Raw genomic sequence first — 17,838 nt, 5'->3', positions numbered from 1 at the left:
TGAGGGGCTTAGACCATGCCTGGGCCATGTTGTTTCTTCCACTTGGGTGTGTGGCATTTTGTTGACCTGGCTACCCCCACTTGGGATAGGATTTCCACAGCAAGAGCATATTGTTAGTCGGAAGCCGTTTTGGCCCCAGGGGGTCTCCGTTCTGTGTTCCTTGGTGTTGAACTCCTCCTAGCAAAACCACCGGGAAGAGGGAAGGGCTCAGACTGTGCCTGGGCCCTGTGGTCTCTTCCAGGTCAGTGTATGGCATTTCCTTCACCTTGCCACAGGCACTGGGGAGCATGTCTGCACGTGGAGAAGGACTTCCTCGTGGGAGGCCGGTTTCTGTCAAACGGGTCCCAGTGCTGTGCTCCTCTCTTTTCACTCCTGCTGCCAGAAGCCCAGGGAGGAGGGGAGGGCTTAGAACATGGCTGGGCACTGGGGTTTCTTCCAGAGAAGGGGATGGCATTTGCTTTCCCTTGCCACCAGCCCTTGGGATAGGGTCTGCACCTCAGGAAAGCTGTTTCCGTGGGAAGCCGGCTTTCTGCCAACGGGCCTCAGGGCCGTTGGCCTCGGGGTCCCTCCGGCTCCCCAGAGCACAGGGACGAGGTGAGAGGCTTAGACCATGCCTGGGATATGTTGTCTCTTCCACCTGGGTGTGTGGCATTTTGTTGACCTGGCTACCCCCACTTGGGATAGGATTTCCACAGCAAGAGCATATTGTTAGTCTGAAACCGTTTGGGCCCCAGGGGGTCTCCGTGCTGTGTTCCTTGGGGTTGAACTCCTGCTAGCAAAACCGCCGGGATGAGGGAAGGGCTCAGACTGTGCCTGGGCCCTGTGGTCTCTTCCAGGTCAGTGTATGGCATTTCCTTCACCTTGCCACAGGCACTGGGGAGCATGTCTGCACGTGGAGAAGGACTTCCTCGAGGGAAGCCGGTTTCTGTCAAAGGCTCCTAGTGCTGTGCTCCTCTCTTTTCACTCCTGCTGCCATAAGCCCAGGGAGGAGGGGAGGGCTTAAACATTGCTGGGCACTGGCGTTTCTTCCAGAGAAGGGGATGGCATTTGATTTCCCTTGCCACCACTCCTTGGGATAGGGTCTGCACCTCAGGAAAGCTGTTTCTGTGGGAAGCCGGCTTTCTGCCCAACGGGCCTCAGGGCCGTGGGCCTCGGGGTCCCTCCGGTTCCCCAGAGCACAGGGACGAGGTGAGGGGCTTAGACCATGCCTGGGATATGTTGTCTCTTCCACCTGGGTGTGTGGCATTTTGTTGACCTGGCTAACCCCACTTGGGATGGGATTTCCACAGCAAGAGCATATTGTTAGTCTGAAACCATTTGGGCCCTAGGGGGTCTCCGTGCTGTGTTCCTTGGGGTTGAACTCCTGCTAGCAAAACCGCCGGGATGAGGGAAGGGCTCAGACTGTGCCTGGGCCTTGTGGTCTCTTCCAGGTCAGTGTATGGCATTTCCTTCACCTTGCCACAGGCACTGGGGAGCATGTCTGCACGTGGAGAAGGACTTCCTCGTGGGAAGCCGGTTTCTGTCAAAGGCTCCTAGTGCTGGGCTCCTCTCTTTTCACTCCTGCTGCCATCAGCCCAGGGAGGAGGGGAGGGCTGACAACATGGCTGGGCACTGGGGTTTCTTCCAGAGAAGGGGATGGCATTTGCTTTCCCTTGCCACCACCCCTTGGGATAGGGTCTGCACCTCAGGAAAGCTGTTTCCTTGGGAAGCCGGCTTTCTGCCCAACGGGCCTCAGGGCCGTGGGCCTCAGGGGTCCCTCCGGCTCCCCAAAGCACAGGGACGAGGTGAGGGGCTTAGACCATGCCTGGGCCATGTTTTTTCTTCCACCTGGGTGTGTGGCATTTTGTTGACCTGGCTACCCCCACTTGGGATAGGATTTCCACAGCAAGAGCATATTGTTAGTCGGAAGCCGTTTTGGCCCCAGGGGGTCTCAGGGCTGTGTTCTTGGGGGTTGAACTCCTGCTAGCAAAACCTCCGGGATGAGAGAAGGGCTCAGACTGTGCCTGGGCCCTGTGGTCTCTTCCAGGTCAGTGTACGGCATTTCCTTCACCTTGCCACAGGCACTGGGGAGCATGTCTGCACGTGGAGAAGGACTTCCTCGTGGGAAGCCGGTTTCTGTCAAACGGGTCCCAGTGCTGTGCTCCTCTCTTTTCACTCCTGCTGCATGAAGCCCAGGGACAAGTGTAGGGCTTACAACATGGCTGGGCACTGGGGTTTCTTCCAGAGAAGGGGATGGCATTTGCTTTCTCTTGCCAGCAGCCCTTGGGATAGGGTCTGCAACTCAGGAAAGCTGTTTCCGTGGGAAGCCGGCTTTCTGCCGAACGGGCCTCCGGACCGTGTGCCCCGGGGGTCCCTCCGGCTCCCCAGAGCACAGGGACGAGGTGAGGGGCTTAGACCATGCCTGGGCCCTGTTGTTTCTTCCACCTGGGTGTGTGGCATTTTGTTGACCTCGCTACCCCACCTGGGATACGATTTCCACAGCAAGAGCATATTGTTCATCGGAAGCCGTTTTGGCCCCAGGGGGTCTCCGGGTTGTGTTCCTTGGGGTTGAACTCCTGCTAGCAAAACCGCCGGGATGAGGGAAGTGCTCAGACTGTGCCTGGGCCCTGTGGTCTCCTCCAGGTCAGTGTATGGCATTTCCTTCACCTTGCCACAGGCACTGGGGAGCATCTCTGCACGTGGAGAAGGACTTCCTCGTGGGAAGTCGGTTTCTGTCAAACGGGTCCCAGTGCTGTGCTCCTCTCTTTTCACTCTTGCTGTCGGAAGCCCAGAGAGGAGGGGAGGGCTTAGAACATGGCTGGGCACTAGGGTTTCTTCCAGAGAAGGGGATGGCATTTGCTTTCCCTTGCCACCAGCCCTTGGGATAGGGTCTGCACCTCAGGAAAGCTGTTTCCCTGGGAAGCCGGCTTTCTGCCCAGCGGGCCTCCGGGCCGTGTGCCTCGGGGGTCCCTCCGGCTCCTCAAAGCACAGGGATGAGGTGAGGGGCTTAGACCATCCCTGGGCCATGTTGTTTCTTCCACTTGGGTGTGTGGCATTTTGTTGACCTGGCTACCCCCACTTGGGATAGGATTTCCACAGCAAGAGCATATTGTTAGTCGGAAGCCGTTTTGGCCCCAGGGGGTCTCCGGTCTGTGTTCCTTGGTGTTGAACTCCTCCTAGCAAAACCACCGGGATGAGGCAAGGGCTCAGACTGTGCCTGGGCCCTGTGGTCTCTTCCAGGTCAGTGTATGGCATTTCCTTCACCTTGCCACAGGCACTGGGGAGTATGTCTGCACGTGGAGAAGGACTTCCTCGTGGGAAGCCGGTTTCTGTCAAACGGGTCCCAGTGCTGTGCTCCTCTCTTTTCACTCCTGCTGCCAGAAGCCCAGGTCGGAGGGGAGGACTTTCAACATGCCTGGGCACTGGGGTTTCTTCCAGAGAAGGGGATGGCATTTGCTTTCCCTTGCCACGAGCCCTTGGGATAGGGTCTGCACCTCAGGAAAGCTGTTTCCGTGGGAAGCCGGCTTTCTGCCCAACGGGCCTCAGGGCCGTGGGCCTCGGGGTCCCTCAGGCTCCCCAGAGCAGAGGGACGAGGTGAGGGGCTTAGACCATGCCTGGGCCATGTTGTTTCTTCCACCTGGGTGTGTGGCATTTTGTTGACCTGGTTACGCCCACTTGGGATAGGATTTCCACAGCAAGAGCATATTGTTAGTCGGAAGCCGTTTGGGCCCCAGGGGTCTCCGTGCTGTGTTCCTTGGGGATGAACTCCTGCTAGCAAAACCGCCGGAATGAGGGAATGGCTCAGACTGTGCCTGGGCCCTGTGGTCTCTTCCAGGTCAGTGTATGGCATTTCCTTCTCCTTGCCACAGGCACTGGGGAGCATGTCTGCACGTGGAGAAGGACTTCCTCGTGGGAAGCCGGTTTCTGTCAAACGGGTCCCAGTGCTGTGCTCCTCTCTTTTCACTCCTGCCGCCAGAAGCCCAGGGAGGAGGGGAGGACTTTCAACATGGCTGGGCACTGGGGTTTCTTCCAGAGAAGGGGATGGCATTTGCTTTCCTTTGCCACCAGCCCTTGGGAGAGGGTCTGAATCTCAGGAAAGCTGTTTCCGTGGGAGGCCGGCTTCCTGCCCAACGGGCCTCAGGGCCGTGGGCCTCGGGGGTCCCTCCGGCTCCCCAGAGCACAGGGACGAGGTGAGGGGCTTAGACCATGCCTGGGCCATGTTGTCTCTTCCGCCTGGGTGTGTGGCATTTTGTTGACCTGGCTACCCCCACTTGGGATAGCATTTTCACAGCAAGAGTATATTTTTAGTTGGAAGCCGTTTTGGCCCCAGAGGGTCTCGGGGCTGTGTTCGTTGGGGTTGAACTCCTGCTAGCAAAACCTCCGGGATGAGTGTAGGTCTCAGACTGTTCCTGGGCCCTGTGGTCTCTTCCAGGTCAGTGTATGGCATTTCCTTTACCTTGCCACAGGCACTGGGGAGCATGTCTGCAGGTGGAGAAGTACTTCCTCGTGGGAAGCCGGTTTCCATCAAACGGGTCCCAGTGCTGTGCTCCTCTCTTTTCACACCTGCTGCCAAAAGCCCAGGGAGGAGGGGAGGTCTTTCAACATGGCTGGACACTAGGGTTTCTTCCAGAGAAGGGGAGGGCATTTGCATTCCCTTGCCACCAGCCCTTGGGATACGGTCTGCACCTCAGGAAAGTGTTTCCGTGGGAAGCCGGCTTTCTGCCCAATGGGCCTCAGGACTGTGGGCCTCGGGGGTCCCTCCGGCTCCCCAGAGCACAGGGACGAGGTGAGGGGCTTAGACCATGCCTGGGCCATGTTGTCTCTTCCGCCTGGGTGTGTGGCATTTTGTTGACCTGGCTACCCCCACTTGGGATAGGTTTTCCACTGCAAGAGTATATTGTTAGTTGGAAGCCGTTTTGGCCCCAGGGGGTCTCCGGGCTGTGTTCGTTGGGGTTGAACTCCTGCTAGCAAAACCTCCGGGATGAGGGTCGGTCTCAGACTGTGCCTGGGCCCTGTGGTCTCTTCCAGGTCAGTGTATGGCATTTCCTTCACCTTACCACTGGCACTGGGGAGCATGTCTGCACGTGGAGAAGGACTTCCTCGTAGGAGGCGGGTTTCTGTCAAACATGTCCCAGTGCTGTGCAACTCTCTTTTCACTCCTGCTTCCAGAAGCCCAGGGAGGAGGGGAGGGCTTAGAACATAGCTGGGCACTGGGGTTTCTTCCAGAGAAGGGCATGGCATTTGCTTTCCCTTGCCACCAGCCCTTGGCAGAGGGTCTGCACCTCAGGAAAGCTGTTTCCGTGGGAAGCCGGCTTTCTGCCCAACGGGCCTCCGGGCCGTGTGCCTCGGGGTCCCTCCGGCTCCCCAGAGCACAGGGACGAGGTGAGCGGCTTAGACCATGCGTGGGCCCTGTTGTTTATTCCACCTAGGTGTGTGGCATTTTGTTGACCTGGCTACCTCCACTTGGGATAGGATTTCCACAGCAAGAGCATATTGTTATTCGGAAGCCATTTGGGCCCCAGGGGTCTCAGGTCTGTGTTCCTTGGGTTTGAACTCCTACTAGCAAAACCATGGGGATGTGGGAAGGGCTCAGACTGTGCCTGAGCCCTGTGGTCTCTTCCAGGTCAGTGTATGGCATTTCTTTCACCTTGCCACAGGCACTGGGGAGCATGTCTGCACGTGGAGAAGGACTTCCTCGTGGGAAGCCGGTTTCCATCAAACGGGTCCCAGTGCTGTGCTCCTCTCTTTTCACTCCGGCTGCCATTAGTCCAGGGAGGAGGGGAGGGCTTACAACATGGCTTGGCACTGGAGTTTCTTCCAGAGAAGGGCATGGCATTTGCTTTCCCTTGCCACCAGCCCTTGGGATAGGGTCTGCACCTCAGGAAAGCTCTTTCCGTGGGAAGCCGGCTTTCTGCCCAACGGGCCTCAGGGCCGTGGGCCTCGGGTTTCCCTCCGGCTCCCCAGAGCACAGGGACGAGGTGAGGGGCTTAGACCATGCCTGGGCCATGTTGTCTCTTCCACCTGGGTGTGTGGCATTTTGTTGACCTGGCTACCCCTACTTGGGATAGGATTTCCACAGCAAGAGTATATTGTTAGTCGGAAGACGTTTTGGCCCCAGGGGGTCTCTGAGCTGTCTTCCTTATGGTTGAACTCCTGCTAGCAAAACCGCCGGGATGAGGGAAGGGCTCAGACTGTGCCTGGGCACTGTAGTCTCTTCCAGGTCAGTGTATGGCATTTCCTTCACCTTGCCACAGGCACTGGGGAGCATGTCTGCACGTGGAGAAGGACTTCCTAGTGGAAAGCCGGTTTCTGTCAAACGGGTCCCTGTGCTGTGCTCCTCTCTTTTCACTCCTGCTACCATAAGCCCAGGGAGGAGGGGAGGGCTTAGAACATGGCTGGGCACTGGGGTTTCTTCCAGAGAAGGGGATGGCATTTGCTTTCCCATGCCACCAGCCCTTGGGATAGGGTCTGCACCTCAGGAAAGCTGTTTCCGTGGGAAGCCGGCTTTCTGCCCAAGGGCCTCCGGGCCGTGTGCCTCGGGGTCCCTCCGGCTCCCCAGAGCACAGGGACGAGGTGAGGGGCTTAGAGCATGCGTGGGCCCTGTTGTTTCTTCCACCTCGGTGTGTGGCATTTTGTTGACCTGGCTACCCCCACTTGGGATAGGATTACCACAGCAAGAGCATATTGTTAGTCGGAGGCCGTTTTGGCCCCAGGGGGTCTCCGGTCTGTGTTCCTTGGTGTTGAACTCCTGCTAGCAAAACCACCGGGAAGAGGGAAGGGCTCAGACTGTGCCTGGGCCCTGTGGTCTCTTCCAGGTCAGTGTATGGCATTTCCTTCACCTTGCCACAGGCACTGGGGAGCATGTCTGCACGTGGAGAAGGACTTCCTCGTGGGAAGCCTGTTTCTGTCAAACGGTCCCAGTGCTGTTCTCCTCTCTTTTCACTCCTGCTGCCATAAGCCCAGAGAGGACGGGAGGGCTTAGAAAATGGCTGGGCACTGGCGTTTCTTCCAGAGAAGGGGATGGCATTTGCTTTCCCTTGCCACCAGCCCTTGGGATAGGGTCTGCACCTCAGGGAAGCTGTTTCCGTGTGAAGCCGGCTTTCTGCCCAATGGGCCTCAGGGCCGTGTGCCTCGGTGGTCCCTCCGGCTCCCCAGAGCACAGGGACGAGGTGAGGGGTTTAGACCATGCGTGGGCCCTGTTGTTTCTTCCACCTGGGTGTGTGGCATTTTGTTGACCTGGCTACCTCCACTTGGGATAGGATTTCCACAGCAAGAGCATATTGTTAGTCGGAAGCCGTTTGGGCCCCAGGGGATCTCCGGTCTGTGTTCCTTGGGGTTGAACTCCTGCTAGCAAAACCGTGGAGATGAGGGAAGGGCTCAGACTGTGCCTGGGCCCTGTGGTCTCTTCCAGGTCACTGTATGGCATTTCCTTCACCTTGCCACAGGCACTGCGGAGCATATCTGCACGTGGAGAAGGACTTCCTCGTGGGAAGCCGGTTTCTGTCAAACGGGTCCCAGTGCTGTGCTCCTCTCTTTTCACTCCTACTGCCAGAAGCCCAGGGAGGAGGGGAGGACTTTCAACATGGCTGGGCACTGGGGTTTCTTCCAGAGAAGGGGATGGCATTTGCTTTCCCTTGCCACCAGCCCTTGGGATAGGGTCTGCACCTCAGGAAAGCTGTTTCCGTGGGAAGCCGGCTTTCTGCCCAACGGGCCTCAGGGCCGTGGGCCTCGGGGGTCCCTCCGGCTCCCCAAAGCACAGGGACGATGTGAGTGGCTTAGACCATGCCTGGGCCATGTTGTTTCTTCCACCTGAGTGTTTAGCACTTTCTTGACCTGGCTACACCCACTTGGGATAGGTTTTCCACAGCAAGAGCGTATTGTTCGTCGGAAGCTGTTTGGGCCCCAGGGGGTCTCCGGGCTGTGTTCGTTGGGGTTGAACTCCTGCTAGCAAAACCGCCGGGATGAGGGAAGGGCTCAGACTGTGCCTGGGCCCTGTGGTCTCTTCCAGGTCAGGGTATGGCATTTCCTTCAACTTGCCACAGGCACTGGGGAGCATGTCTGCACGTGGAGAAGGACTTCCTCGTGGGAAGCTTGTTTCTGTCAACCGGGTCCCAGGGCTGTGCTCCTCTCTTTTCACTCCATCTGCCAGAAGCCCAGGGAGGAAGGGAGGGCTTAGAACATGGCTGGGCACTGGGGTTTCTTCCAGAGAAGTGGATGGCATTTGTTTTCCCTTGCCTCCAGCCCTTGGGATAGGGTCTGCAACTCAGGAAAGCTGTTTCCGTGGGAAGCCGGCTTTCTGCCCAACGGGCCTCAGGGCCATGGTGCTTCGGGGTCCGTCCGGCTCCCCAGAGCACAGGGACGAGGTGACGGGCTTAGGCCATGCCTGTGCCATGTTGTCTCTTCCACCACGGTGTGTGGCATTTTGTTGACCTGGCTACCTCCACTTGGGATAGGATTTCCACAGCAAGAGCATATTGTTAGTCGGAAGCCGTTTTGGCCCAGGGGGTCTCCGGTCTGTGTTCCTTGGTGTTGAACTCCTGCTAGCAAAACCACCGGGATGAGGGAAGGGCTCAGACTCTGCCTGGGCCCTGTGGTCTCTTCCAGGTCAGTGTATGGCATTTCCTTCACCTTGCCACAGGCACTGGGGAGCATGTCTGCACGTGGAGAAGGACTTCCTCGTGGGAAGCCGGTTTCTGTCAAACGGGTCCCAGTGCTGTGCTCCTATCTTTTCACTCCTGCTGCCAGAAGCCCAGGGCGGAGGGGAGGACTTTCAACATGGCTGGGCACTGGGGTTTCTTCCAGAGAAGGGGATGGCATTTGCTTTCCCTTGCCACCAGCCCTTGGGATAGGGTCTGCACCTCAGGAAAGCTGTTTCCGTGGGAAGCCGGCTTTCTGCCCAACGGGCCTCAGGGCCGTGGGCCTCGGGGTTCCCTCCGGCTCCCCAGATCACAGGGACGAGGTGAGGGGCTTAGGCCATGCCTGGGCCATGTTGTTTCTTCCACCTGGGTGTGTGGCATTTTGTTGACCTGGTTACCCCCACTAGGGATAGGATTTCAACAGCAAGAGCATATTGTTAGTCTGAAGCTGTTTTGGCCCCAGGGGGTCTCCGGGCTGTGTTCCTTGGGGATGAACTCCTGCTAGCAAAACCGCCAGGATGAGGGAAGGGCTCAGACTGTGCCTGGGCCCTGTGGTCTCTTCCAGATCAGTGTATGGCATTTCCTTCACCTTGCCACAGGCACTGGGGAGCATGTCTGCACGTGGAGAAGGACTTCCTCGTGGGAAACCGGTTTCTGTCAAATGGGTCCCAGTGCTGTGCTCCTCTCTTTTCACTCCTGCTGCCAGAAGCCCAGGGAGGAGGGGAGGACTTTCAACATGGCTGGGCACTGGGGTTTCTTCCAGAAAAGGGGATGGCATTTGCTTTCCCTTGCCACCAGCCCTTGGGATAGGGTCTGCACCTCAGGAAAGCTGTTTCCGTGGGAAGCCGGCTTTCTGCCCAACGGGCCTCCGGGCCGTGTGCCTCGGGGGTCCCTCCGTCTCCCCAAAGCACAGGGACGAGGTGAGGGGCTTAGACCATGCCTGGGCCATGTTGACTCTTCCACTTGGGTGTGTGGCATTTTGTTGACCTGGCTACCCCACTTGGGATAGGATTTCCACAGCAAGAACATATTGTTAGTCGGAAGACTTTTGGGCCCCAGGGGGTCTCCGGCTGTGTTCTTGGGGTTGAACTCCTGCTAGCAAAACCGCCGGGATGAGGGAAGGGCTCAGACTGGGCCTGGGCCCTGTTGTCTATTCCAGGTCAGTGTATGGCATTTCCTTCACCTTGCCACAGGCACTGGGGATCATGTCTGCACGTGGAGAAGGACTTCCTCGTAGGAGGCGGGTTTCTTTCAAACGTGTCCCAGTGCTGTGCAACTCTCTTTTCACTCCTGCTTCCAGAAGCCCAGGGAGGAGGGGAGGGCTTAGAACATGGCTGGGCACTGGGGTTTCTTCCAGAGAAGGGCATGTCATTTGCTTTCCCTTGCCACCAGCCCTTGGGAGAGGGTCTGCACCTCAGGAAAGCTGTTTCCGTGGGAGGCCGGCTTCCTGCCCAACGGGCCTCAGGGCCGTGGGCCTCGAGGTTTCCTCCGGCTCCCCAGAGCACAGGGACGAGGTGACGGGCTTAGACCATGCCTGGGCCATGTTGTTTCTTCCACCTGGGTGTGTGGCATTTTGTTGACCTGGTTACCCCCACTTGGGATAGGACTTCCACATCAAGAGTATATTGTTAGTCGGAAGACGTTTTGGCCCCAGGGGGTCTCCTGGCTGTGTTCCTTGGGGTTGAACTCCTGCTAGCAAAACCTCCGGGATGAGGGAAGGGCTCAGACTGTGCCTGGGCCCTGTGGTCTATTCCAGGTCAGTGTATGGCATTTCCTTCACCTTGCCACCGGCACTGGGGAGCATGTCTGCACGTGGAGAAGGACTTCCTCGTGGGAAGCCGGTTTCTGTCAAACGGGTCCCAGTGCTGTGCAACTCTCTTTTCACTCCTAGTGCCAGAAGCCCAGGGAGGAGGGGAGGGCTTAGAACATGGCTGGGCTCTGGGGTTTCTTCCAGAGAAGGGGATGGCATTTGATTTCCCTTGCCACCAGCCCTTGGGATAGGGTCTGCACCTCAGGAAAGCTGTTTCCGTGGGAAACAGGCTTTCTGCCCAACGGGCCTCAGGGCCGTGTGCCTCGGGGTCCCTCCGACTCCCCAGAGAACAAGGACGAGGTGAGGGGCTTAGACCATGCCTGGGATATGTTGTCTCTTCCACCTGGATGTGTGGCATTTTGTTGACCTGGCTACCCCCACTTGGGATAGGATTTCCACAGCAAGAGCATATTGTTAGTCTGAAACCGTTTTGGCCCCAGGGGGTCTCCGTGCTGTGTTCCTTGGGGTTGAACTCCTGCTAGCAAAACCGCCGGGATGAGGGAATCGCTCAGACAGTGCCTGGGCCCTGTGGTCTCTTCCAGGTCAGTGTATGGCATTTCCTTCACCTTGGCACAGGCACTGGGGAGCATGTCTGCACGTGGAGAAGGACTTCCTCGTGGGAAGCCGTTTTCTGTCAAACGCTCCTAGTGCTGTGCTCCTCTCTTTTCACTCCTGCTGCCATAAGCCCATGGAGGAGGGGAGGGGTTAAAGCATGCCTGGGCACTGGCGTTTCTTCCAGAGAACGGGATGGCATTTGCTTTCCCTTGCCACCCGCCATTGGGATAGGGTCTGCACCTCAGGAAAGCTGTTTCCGTGGGAAACCGGCTTTCTGCCTTACGGGCCTCAGGGCCGTGGGCCTCGGGGGTCCCTCCGGCTCCCCAAAGCACAGGGACGAGGTGAGGTGCTTAGACCATGCCTGGGCCATATTGTTTCTTCCACCTGGGTGTTTAGCAGTTTGTTGACCTGGCTACCCCACTTGGGGTAGGTTTTCCACAGCAAGAGCATATTGTTCATGGAAAGCCGTTTGGGCCCCAGGGGGTCTCCGGGCTGTGTTCCTTGAGTTTGAACTCCTGCTAGCAAAACCGCCGGGATGAGGGAAGGGCTCAGACTGTGTCTGGGCCCTGTGGTCTCTTCCAGGTCAGTGTATGGCATTTCCTTCACCTTGGCACAGGCACTGGGGAGCATGTCTGCACGTGGAGAATGACTTCCTCGTGGGAAGCTTGTTTCTATCAACCGGGGCCCAGGGCTGTGCTCCTCTCTTTTCACTCCTGCTGCCAGAAGCCCAGGAAGGAGGCGAAGGCTTACAACATGGCTGGGCACTGGGGTTTCTTCCAGAGAAGGGGATGGCATTTGCTTTCCCTTGCCAGCAGCCCTTGGGATAGGGTCTGCACGTCAGGAAAGCTGTTTCCGTGGGAAGCCGGCTTTCTGCCCATCGGGCCTCAGGGCTGTGGGCCTCGGGGTTCCCACCGGCTCCCCAGAGCACAGGGACGAGGTGAGGGGCTGAGACCATGCCTGGGCCATGTTGTTTCTTCCACCTGGGTGTGTGGCATTTTGTTGACCTGGCTACCCCACTTGGGATAGGATTTCCACAGCAAGAGCGTATTGTTAGTCGGAAGACTTTTGGGCCCCAGGGGGTCTCCGGGCTGTGTTTCTTGGGGTTGAACTCCTGCTAGCAAAACCGCCGGGATGAGGGAATGGCTCAGACTGTGCCTGGGCCCTGTGGTCTCTTCCAGGTCAGTGTATGGCATTTCCTTCACCTTGGCACAGGTACTGGGGAGCATGTCTGCACGTGGAGAAGGACTTCCTCGTGGGAGGCCGGTTTCTGTCAAATGGGTCCCAGTGCTGTGCATCTCTCTTTTCACTCCTGCTGCCAGAAGCCCAGGGAGGAGTGGAGGGCTTAGAACATGGCTGGGCACTGGGGTTTCTTCCAGATGAGGGGATGGCATTAGCTTTCCCTTGCCACCAGCCCTTGGGATAGGGTCTGCACCTCAGGAAAGCTGTTTCCGTGGGAAGCCGGCTTTCTGCCCAACGGGCCTCAGGGCCGTGGGCCTCGGGGTTCCCTCCAGCTCCCCAGAGCACAGGGACGAGGTGACGGGCTTAGACCATGCCTGGGCCATGTTGTTTCTTCCACCTGGGTGTGTGGCATTTTGTTGAGCTGGTTACCCCCACTTGGGATAGGACTTCCACATCAAGAGTATATTGTTAGTCGGAAGACGTTTTGGCCCCAGGGGGTCTCCGGGCTGTGTTCGTTGGGGTTGAACTCCTGCTAGCAAAACCGCCGGGATGAGGGAAGGGCTCAGACTGTGCCTGGGCCCTGTGGTCTATTCCAGGTCAGTGTATGGCATTTCCTTCACCTTGCCACAGGCACTGGGCAGCATGTCTGCACGTGGAGAAGGACTTCCTCGTGGGAAGCCGGTTTCTGTCAAACGGGTCCCAGTGCTGTGCAACTCTCTTTTCACTCCTAGTGCCAGAAGCCCAGGGAGGAGGGGAGGGCTTAGAACATGGCTGGGCACTGGGGTTTCTTCCAGAGAAGGGGATGGCATTTGCTTTCCCTTGCCACCAGCCCTTGGGATAGGGTCTGCACCTCAGGAAAGCTGTTTCCGTGGGAAACAGGCTTTCTGCCCAACGGGCCTCAGGGCCGTGTGCCTCGGGGTCCCTCCGACTCCCCAGAGCACAGGGACGAGGTGAGGGGCTTAGACCATGTCTGGGATATGTTGTCTCTTCCACCTCGGTGTGTGGCATTTTGTTGACCTGGTTACCCCCACTTGGGATAGGATTTCCACAGCAAGAGCATATTGTTAGTCGGAAGCCGTTTGGGCCCCAGGGGGTCTCCGTGCTGTGTTTCTTGGGGATGAACTCCTGGTAGCAAAACCGCCAGGATGAGGGAAGGGCTCAGACTGTGCCTGGGCCCTGTGTTCTCTTCCAGGTCAGTGTATGGCATTTCCTTCACCTTGCCACAGGCACTGGGGAGCATGTCTGCACGTGGAGAAGGACTTCCTCGTGGGAAGCCGGTTTCTGTCAAACGCTCCTAGTGCTGTGCTCCTCTCTTTTCACTCCTGCTGCCATAAGCCCATGGAGGAGGGGAGGGGTTAAAGCATGCCTGGGCACTGGGGTTTCTTCTAGAGAAGGGGATGGCATTTGCTTTCCCTTGCCACCGCTCCTTGGGATAGGGTCTGCACCACAGGAAATCTGTTTCCGTGGGAAGCCGGCTTTCTGCCCAACGGGCCTCAGGACCGTGGGCCTCGGGGGTCCCTCCGTCTCCCCAGAGCACAGGGACGAGGTGAGGGGCTTACACCATGCCTGGGCCATGTTGTTTCTTCCACCTGGGTGTGTGGCATTTTGTTGACCTGGTTACCCCCACTTGGGATAGGATTTCCACAGCAAGAGCATATTGTTAGTCGGAAGCCGTTTGGGCCCCAGGGGGTCTCCGTGCTGTGTTTCTTGGGGATGAACTCCTGCTAGCAAAACCGCCGGGATGAGGGAAGGGCTCAGACTGTGCCTGGGCCCTGTGGTCTCTTCCAGGTCAGTGTATGGCATTTCCTTCACCTTGCCACAGGCACTGGGGAGCATGTCTGTACGTGGAGAAGGACTTCCTCGTGGGAAGCCTGTTTCTGTCAAACGGTCCCAGTGCTGTTCTCCTCTCTTTTCACTCCTGCTGCCATAAGCCCAGGGAGGAGGGGAGGGCTTAGAACATGGCGGGGCACTGGGGTTTCTTCCAGAGAAGGGGATGGCATTTGCTTTCCCTTGCCACCAGCCCTATGGATAGGGTCTGCACCTCATGAAAGCTGTTTCCGTGGAAAGCCGGCTTTCTGCCCAACGGGCCTCAGGGCCATGGTGCTTCGGGGTCCCTCCGGCTCCCCAGAGCACAGGGACGAGGTGAGGGTCTTAGACCATGCCTGGGCCATGTTGTCTCTTCCACCTGGGTGTGTGGCATTTTGTTGACCTGGCTACCTCCACTTGGGATAGGATTTCCACAGCAAGAGCATATTGTTAGTCCGAAGCCGTTTTGGCCCCAGGGGGTCTCCGGGCTGTGTTCTTGGGGTTGAACTCCTGCTAGCAAAATCGCCGGGATGAGGGAAGGGCTCAGAATGTGCCTGGGCCCTGTAGTCTCTTCCAGGTCAATGTATGGCACTTCCTTCACCTTGCTACAGGCACTGGGGAGCATGTCTGCACGTGGAGAAGGACGTCCTCGGGGGAAGCCGGTTTCTGTCAAAAGGGTCCTAGTGCTGTGCTCCTCTCTTTTCACTCCTGCTGCCAGAAGCCCAGGGAGGAGGGGAGGACTTTCAACATGGCTGGGCACTGGGGTTTCTTCCAGAGAAGGGGATGGCATGTGCTTTCCCTTGCCACCAGCCCTTGGGATAGGGTCTGCACCTCAGGAAAGCTGTTTCCGTGGGAAGCCGGCTTTCTGCCCAACGGGCCTCAGGGCCGTGAGCCTCGGGGGTCCCTCCGGCTCCCCAGAGCACAGGGACGAGGTGCGGGGCTTAGACCATGCCTGGGCCATGTTGTTTCTTCCACCTGGGTGTGTGGCATTTTGTTGACCTGGTTACCCCCACTTGGGATAGGATTTCCACAACAAGAGCATATTGTTAGTCAGAAGCTGTTTTGGCCCCAGGGGGTCTCCTGGCTGTGTTCTTGGGGTTGAACTCCTGCTAGCAAAACCGCAGGGATGAGGGAAGGGCTCAGCCTGTGCCTGGGCCCTGTAGTCTCTTCCAGTCAGTGTATGGCATTTCCTTCACCTTGCCGCAGGCACTGGGGAACATGTCTGCACATGGAGAAGGACTTCCTTGTGGGAAGCCGGTTTCTGTCAAAAGGGTCCCTGTGCTGTGCTCCTCTCTTTTCACTCCTGCAGCCAGAAGCCCAGGGAGGAGGGGAGGGCTTACAACATGGCTGGGCACTGGGGTTTCTTCCAGAGAAGGGGATGGCATTTGCTTTCCCTTGCCACCAGCCCTTGGGATAGGGTCTGCACCTTAGGAAAGCTGTTTCCATGGGAAGCCGGCTTTCTGCCCAACGGGCCTCAGGGCCGTGGACCTCGGGGGTCCCTCAGGCTCCCCAAAAAACAGGGACGAGGTGAGGGGCTTAGACCATGCCTGGGCCATGTTGTTTCCTCCACCTGAGTGTTTAGCACTTTCGTGACCTGGCTACACCCACTTGGGATAGGTTTTCCACAGCAAGAGCATATTGTTCGTCGGAAGCTGTTTGGGCCCCATGGTGTCTCCGGGCTGTGTTCCTTGGGCTTGAACTCCTGCTAGCAAAACCTCCGGGATGAGGGAAGGGCTCAGACTGTGCCTGGGCCCTGTGCTCTCTTCCAGGTCAGGGTATGGCATTTCCTTCATTTGCCACAGGCACTGGGGAGCATGTCTGCACGTGGAGAATGACTTCCTCGTGGGAAGCTTGTTTCTGTCAACCGGGTCCCAGTGCTGTGCTCCTCTCTTTTCACTCCAGCTGCCAGAAGCCCAGGGAGGAGGGGAGGGCTTAGAACATGGCTGGGCACTGGGGTTTCTTCCAGAGAAGTGGATGGCATTTGTTTTCCCTTGCCTCCAGCCCTTGGGATAGGGTCTGCAACTCAGGAAAGCTGTTTCCGTGGGAAGCCGGCTTTCTGCCCAACGGGCCTCAGGGCCATGGTGCTTCGGGGTCCGTCCGTCTCCCCAGAGCACAGGGACGAGGTGACGGGCTTAGGCCATGCTTGGGCCATGTTGTCTCTTCCACCAGGGTGTGTGGCATTTTGTTGACCTGGCTACCTCCACTTGGGATAGGATTTCCACAGCAAGAGCATATTGTTAGTCGGAAGCCGTTTTGGCCCCAGGGGGTCTCCGGTCTGTGTTCCTTGGTGTTGAATTCCTGCTAGCAAAACTGTGGGGATGAGGGAAGGGCTCAGACTGTGCCTGGGCCCTGTGGTCTCTTCCAGGTCAGTGTATGGCATTTCTTTCACCTTGCCACAGGCACTGGGGAACATGTCTGCACGTGGAGAAGGACTTCCTCGTGGGAAGCCGGTTTCTGTCAAAAGGGTCCCAGTGCTGGGCTCCTCTCTTTTCACTCCTGCTGCCAGAAGCACAGGAAGGAGGGGAGGGCTTAGAACATGGCTGGGCACTGGGGTTTCTTCCAGAGAAGGGGATGGCATTTGCTTTCCCTTGCCACCAGCCCTTGGGATACGGTCTGCACCTCAGGAAAGCTGTTTCCGTGGGAAGCCGGCTTTCTGCCCAACGGGCCTCCGGGCCGTGTGCCCCGGGGGTCCCTCTGGCTCCCCAAAGCACAGGGACGAGGTGAGGGGCTTAGACCATGCCTTGGCCCTGTTGTTTCTTCCACTTGGTTGTGTGGCATTTTGTTGACCTGGCTACCCCCACTTGGGATAGGATTTCCACAGCAAGAGCATATTGTTAGTCTGAAACCGTTTTGGCCCCAGGGGGTCTCCGTGCTGTGTTCCTTGGGGTTGAACTCCTGCTAGCAAAACCGCCGGGACGAGGGAATCGCTCAGACAGTGCCTGGGCCCTGTGGTCTCTTCCAGGTCAGTGTATGGCATTTCCTTCACCTTGGCACAGGCACTGGGGAGCATGTCTGCACGTGGAGAAGGACTTCCTCGTGGGAAGCCGGTTTCTGTCAAACGCTCCTAGTGCTGTGCTCCTCTCTTTTCACTCCTGCTGCCATAAGCCCATGGAGGAGGGGAGGGGTTAAAGCATGCCTGGGCACTGGCGTTTCTTCCAGAGAAGGGGATGGCATTTGCTTTCCCTTGCCACCCGCCATTGGGATAGGGTCTGCACCTCAGGAAAGTTGATTCCGTTTGAAACCGGCTTTCTGCCTTACGGGCCTCCGGGTCGTGGGCCTGGGGGGTCCCTCCGGCTCCCCAAAGCACAGGGACGAGGTGAGGTGCTTAGACCATGCCTGGGCCATATTGTTTCTTCCACCTGGGTGTTTAGCAGTTTGTTGACCTGGCTACCCCACTTGGGGTAGGTTTTACACAGCAAGAGCATATTGTTCATGGAAAGCCGTTTGGGCCCCAGGGGGTCTCCGGGCTGTGTTCCTTGAGTTTGAACTCCTGCTAGCAAAACCGCCGGGATGAGGGAAGGGCTCAGACTGTGTCTGGGCCCTGTGGTCTCTTCCAGGTCAGTGTATGGCATTTCCTTCACCTTGGCACAGGCACTGGGGAGCATGTCTGCACGTGGAGAATGACTTCCTCGTGGGAAGCTTGTTTCTGTCAACCGGGGCCCAGGGCTGTGCTCCTCTCTTTTCACTCCTGCTGCCAGAAGCCCAGGAAGGAGGGGAAGGCTTACAACATGGCTGGGCACTGGGGTTTCTTCCAGAGAAGGGGATGGCATTTGCTTTCCCTTGCCAGCAGCCCTTGGGATAGGGTCTGCACCTCAGGAAAGCTGTTTCCGTGGGAAGCCGGCTTTCTGCCCATCGGGCCTCAGGGCCGTGGGC

Source organism: Ursus americanus, unplaced genomic scaffold (genome assembly GCF_024610735.1).
Source record: "Ursus americanus isolate L20-20 unplaced genomic scaffold, mUrsAme1.1.p SCAF_69, whole genome shotgun sequence".
Classification (NCBI taxonomy): Eukaryota; Metazoa; Chordata; class Mammalia; order Carnivora; family Ursidae; genus Ursus; species Ursus americanus.
This window is presented reverse-complemented; position numbering follows the sequence as displayed.